We start from the raw sequence: 6000 nt of genomic DNA on the forward strand, positions 1-6000 counted from the left end.
GGGACAGAAATGTTTAATATAAAGCCACTTACTAGCACACTGTTTAATACCCAATGCAGTTAGTATATACAGTAACATGTAATGCACACCTGCTTTGAGGTACATATTGCTGCTATTGCTCAGATGCAAGGATAAACATTTGCAAGTTGAAATAATATTCCTAATCAGCATGTGGCTTTTGGAAATTTTTCAAGAAATATTCAGTTGAACCATTGTAAGCAGTGACAAAACAATTTGAGAATGGCTTATATGTGTCTGAAAATAAATCTTCCCTAATATTCTTCTTATGTTTTTGATGATTGCTCTGTCTCTGTCTTCTCTAAAGACAAACAATTGTCTCTAGTCAGTAGAGATTTAGAGATTCTTCTCTCTAAATATGGCTAATAAATATCTTGGAAACTACTATACTTTCTAAATCTTCATATTTTATTAGCACAAAATCTCGACTAGCACTAAGAACATAGTGTTTGGTATCCAGTTTAAGGAAGTGGGGCTCAGGTTGCTGAAAGGAAAAGCAAGTAAGAAAGGGAATAAAGAAATTCTGAAGACAGACATGGTGAGGACAAGTGTGTGTTCCTGTAGTTAGTTGTAGTATGATGGGCTGAGTGTGGGTGTGTCCATGAGAAGGTGAATGAGAAGAGTTTAACAAGCATCAAGAGGAGATAGGTGAGCCAAGGTGAGGAAGACAACTATGCAGGGCCACAGAGAAGATGATGGACACAGAAGAGTTATCAAAATGGAATAGGTGAGTAGATAGGTCCACAGGGGAGATGTGAGTGATGCAGCCAAATATGGACTTGCTTTTACCAAGACTATTGATTAACTAATGAAATTCATTAGTCATATATAGTATTATAGAAAGTAGTTATACATTGAAGTTAAACAAGCCATGCCATACGCTCTAGAAATGTAATCAAAATAGCACCAGAGACTCAAGGCTTATTTGGGTAGAGGCCTGAATACAGGTTTCTGTGGACAAATAGGTAAATAGATGGTTGATACATAGATAGAGGCATACTGTCCTGTAGTTTACAAGAAATTACTCTCAAGGCCTCTTAATAGCCACTGTTTATAAATACCACTATTGATATAAAAACATTAATTGGCTGGTAAAAGCAAGAAAATTAGAAAGGAGTATTTCAAAATACAGTATTGAAAAATTTGAGTGACTATACATTTCATATTTTTTTTCTTTCAGAAACCAGGTATGGGTTATTCAACAAAATTTCCATTTTTCCAGATGTGAGAAACTTCTCCTTGAGTTGCCTTAAGAAGTCCTAAGGGCCTTAGTACAATGCAGGCTACTGCCAATTGTGATTATTTGAAAGAAAATAGCCCTCACAGAAAGTGGCACTATTAAGATGTATGGGTTTGTTGGAGTAGGTGAGGCCTTGTTAGAAAAAGTATGTCACTGTGGAAGCTGGCTTTCAGATCTTCTATGCTCAAGCTACACTTCCTTTTGCCTACAGATCAAGATAGCTCCCCAGCACCATATTTGCGTGCATGCTGCCATGTCTTGCCATGATGATAATAAACTAAACATCTGGAAGTATAAGCTATCCCCAATTAAATTTTTTTCTTTATTAGGGTTGCATTGGTCATGGTGTATCTTCACAGCAATAGTAACCCTAATTAAGATACCATTGGTCTTAGCTGCCCAGCAGAGAATGATGGCAAGATTGCATTGTAGAAGACACAGGACATAATAAATATTGAAACCTCAGAATGTCAATGAGACATACATTAATCACTGAAAATATGACTTGCTAAAACAACTGGCTAAAAATAAGCCCATGTTTGTAGTAACTCTAGGTGTCTTTACAAAACAAACTCATGAATCACAACAAAGTGTTATCATTAATGAGAACATTTGAATGAGTTTCAGAGATTTTTTACTAATATCTGAATACCTTTGTGTTGGAAACACCTGAGAAATTTATTTGTCAAGTATAAAAGTTAACTCCATCCTAATACTGCTCATGTCATTGAAGACATTCAATGAAATCATCTTGCATTGGATCCCCTGAACTCTGATGTTCTGCATTCCTGACTTAGAATTATACCTACACATACATGTACAAACACCCAAACACAAACACACACACACACATGTAATGTTAAGATTACTGTCATGCTAATCCATCCATGTGTGAGACATCTGAGAGCATTTATGAATATTTCACTTTTAATGCAAACAACAATAGTTTAGGTACTTTAATATCTTGCAATCTTTCTTTTAACTTTTTCTACTTACCCTTTATTCCTGGTAATGAAGGGAAATTCTGTCATATGTTCCCTAAATAATTTGCAAACATGAAAATGGAGAGATCATGAACCAAAACAAACCTTTAGTTCTATGATTTCATTATGCCAGGTGTTTGCTACTTTGATACTATGCTTACTAATACTACACTTTCATTAGCAACAATGAAACTGAAAACTTTAACATAATACAACATAAATCTCTCAGGGAAAGAAATGGGATCTATAAAAAGAAATTAGAAGTGATTGAAACAGAAACTACATTCCTTTAATGACAAAATCAGCTTTCCTTGTGTCAGTCACTCCAGAAGGGAACACCAAGCTGAAGAGACATTTTGCACAAGACCTTCAAATAGCAGAGAGGCTCCAAAAGACTTCCAGCAAATGACTGATAAAAGGAGTCACATATGCTTTCTCTATCACAAAGACAACTCAGTGCAAAACAACAAACAATAAACAGTCACCAATAACTGGGTTATGAGAGGGGCACTCATTGGGAATACAGTAAATTATAGACACCAGAACTTACCTGCCTTTTATTTACCAACATTAAATAAAGGGTCCACACATATGATATATACATAGACATATATATAGGCAAAGTACTAATACTGATAAAATAAAAATAAAGCAATATTTTTGAAAAACAAAAAAGAAAGTAACTAGAGATGTATATGTGCCTGATGAGATGAGAATATTAGAAGAAAGTATCTGAATTATGCATGGGTGTGAATACTAGGAGAAATTCAGATATATATGACAATATAAGAGTGAAAAGACAGATTCAACTCTGAGTGCTTGGTTAAGAGGGAAAAATTATAATTCTCAGCAGGGATATAAGTAAAATACTATCCTATGCTGGGAGTCCCACAATTATAAATTCTGAATCATGCAAATACACAGTCTAAAAATTTTTAATTACTAAGCCATCTTTCCAGTCCCAGATTTCTAGTCCTCTGGGAAGGTCAATCTTGTGGCTATGAGCATAGTTTGCTTTCTGTGACCTCTTGCACAGTGCATCTCTCACCTGTAGGGAGCAAAGTCCATCCAAGGTTTTGTTTCTTCCCTTTCCTCTGTGCTCTGCACATAACCACTAGATGGTGTAGTTGGAGGTCTGATCAGTCAGTGTCTATGCAGGAAGCTCTTCTCCTCAGTACCATGATATTGAGCAGAATGTCACATTTCTGAAAGTTGTTCCTAATCTGGCATCAACAAATGTGTATTTGTGAAGCCATGCTGCCCTATGGGGATATAATTTAAACTATTTTTTAGGATGGTCACATTTTCTACCTTCTACACATCACGTATTCTGGATTTACCTTCTGTTCATAATCAATTACAACCATCTTTTCTATCTAGCAAGAAATTTCATTAGCCTTCCAAATTTATGACTACAAATAAGAAAGGTTAGGTGGGTGTGGTGGTTTGACTAAGAATACCCCCCATATGTTCTTGTGTTCTAATATTTGGACTGTAGGGAGTGACACATTTAGGAGTTGAGTCCCTGTTGAAGTAAGTATGGCATTGCTGGAAGAAGTTTTTCACTGAGGGACCGGTTTTGAGGTTTCAGATGCTAAAGACTGGCCAGTGTGTCATTGTCTCTTGCAATTACCTGGAGATCCAGATGTAGAACTCTCATCTACATTTCAAGCACCATGTCTGTCTGTTTGACACCATGCTTCCTACCATGATGATAATGGAATAAATCTCTGGAACTATAATACAGCTCCAATAAAATGTTTTCCTCATTAAGAGTTGCCATGGTCATGGTGTCTCTTCACAGCAACAGAGACCCTAACTAAGACAAAAGTTAAGCACAGGAATAGAAATAATTCTGTGATAAACTTGACCATGCATTTTTTAGGAGGAATATGGATTTTGAAATTTTGGAAATAAAAAACAGTTAAACATGTGGGGCCATCCTAACAGAAACATGGAAGACAGTGGTGCTGAAGGGGGATAACCGTAGAGCACAAAAATGCGCAGAACAGATGGTTTCCGTGCAGAATTCTATGAGAATTTCAAAGAAGATCTAATACCAATACTCCTCAAATTATTCAACACAATAGAAACAGAAGGAACAATTCCAAACTCTTTTTGTTAGGCTACATTTACTCTGATACTTAACCCACACAGAGATCCAACAAAAAAAGAAATTACAGACCATTCTCCCTCATGAACATTGATATAAAAATACTCAGTAAAATACTGGCAAACCAAATCCAAGAAAACACACACACACACACACACACACAATCATCCACCATGACCAAGTAGACTTTACACCAAAGATACAGGGGTGGCTCAGCATATGAAAATCTGGCAATGTCATTCACCATATAAACAAACTGAAAGAAGAATAAACATGATTATCTCACTAGATAATGAAAAAGCCTGTGACAAAATTTAACACCCCTTTATTATAAAGGTCTTGGAGATGATAGCAGGAATATAAGAAACATACCTAAATATAATAAAAAGAAATATACAGCAAGCCCACAGACAACAACAAATTAAGTGGAGAGAATTTCAAAGCAATTTCACTAAAATCAGGAAAAAGACAATTACGTTCACTCTCTCCATATCTACTCAATATAGTACTCCAAGGTCTAGCTAGAGCAATAAGACAACAAAAGAAGATCAAAGGGCTAGAAATTGGAAAGGGAGAGGTAGACAGGCCCCGCGACAGAGACAAGCAGATGCAGGTAGGCCTGCGGCGGCGGCCCAAAGAGGTAGATGGGCCCAGCAGAGGCCCCGCAGAGGTAGATGGGCCAGGTGGTGGTGGCTGACAGAGACATTCAGGCCCGGCAGCAGCTGGCAGAGACATACCCGGTGGCAGCCCGCAGAGGTAGACGGCCCAGTGGCAGTGACAAGCAGGGGTAGGTAGGCCCGCGGCAGCAGCCGGCACACATATAGGCCCAGCAGCAGCTGGCAGAGACATATAGGCCTGGCGGCGGCCCACACAGGCAGACAAGCATGGTGAAGGAGACAAGCAGACACAGCATGGAACAGGGATGCCTCTAACCCCAACACCCAGGGAAGCAGCTATCTCTGTGGAACGGAACCAGAATGAATCTGAACACTCCCTTTGAGGACAACCCAGGGCCCAGCTGATGATCCTGCAAAACCCAACAACTTGGAGGTGTTGGTGAGACTACCCTGCTCAGCTGAAACCCATCTGGTAGAGGATTCAGATGCCTACAGTTGCAAGTCTGAAGAAACAAGATCAGCTGAGGAGTTGACAAATGAACAAATCGTGACCTGGGAACACAGAAGAAGGCGATGACCAGCCACCAAACCAGATCACCAGAATCATAAGTATATACTTCATCAACTGAGATCAGCTGCCCCTGAAGAAATAGCCCAATAGCACCAATTTAACCAAGAACTCCTACTAAACCAAGACTAAAAATTAGAACAAGAGAGGCACTCTCAGACACAGACACCACCTGCACCGCACAGAGGAAGAGATGAGTAGACGCCAGTGCAAAAATACAGGCAACAACATAAAGACATATATGGCAACATCAGAACTTAGTGATTCTAGACCTGCAAGACCTGAACATACCAAGACAGAAGAAACAGAAGAAATCAACCCTAAAAATGACTTTAAGAAGATGATAGAGGCCCTTAAAGAAGAAATAAAACATTCCCTCAAAGAGGAAATAAAAACTTTCCTTAAAGAGGAAATGAAAAACTCCCTTAAAGAGGAAATGAAAAACTCCATTAAAGAGGAAA

This window comes from Peromyscus leucopus, chromosome 3, assembly GCF_004664715.2.
Source record: "Peromyscus leucopus breed LL Stock chromosome 3, UCI_PerLeu_2.1, whole genome shotgun sequence".
Lineage (NCBI taxonomy): Eukaryota > Metazoa > Chordata > Mammalia > Rodentia > Cricetidae > Peromyscus > Peromyscus leucopus.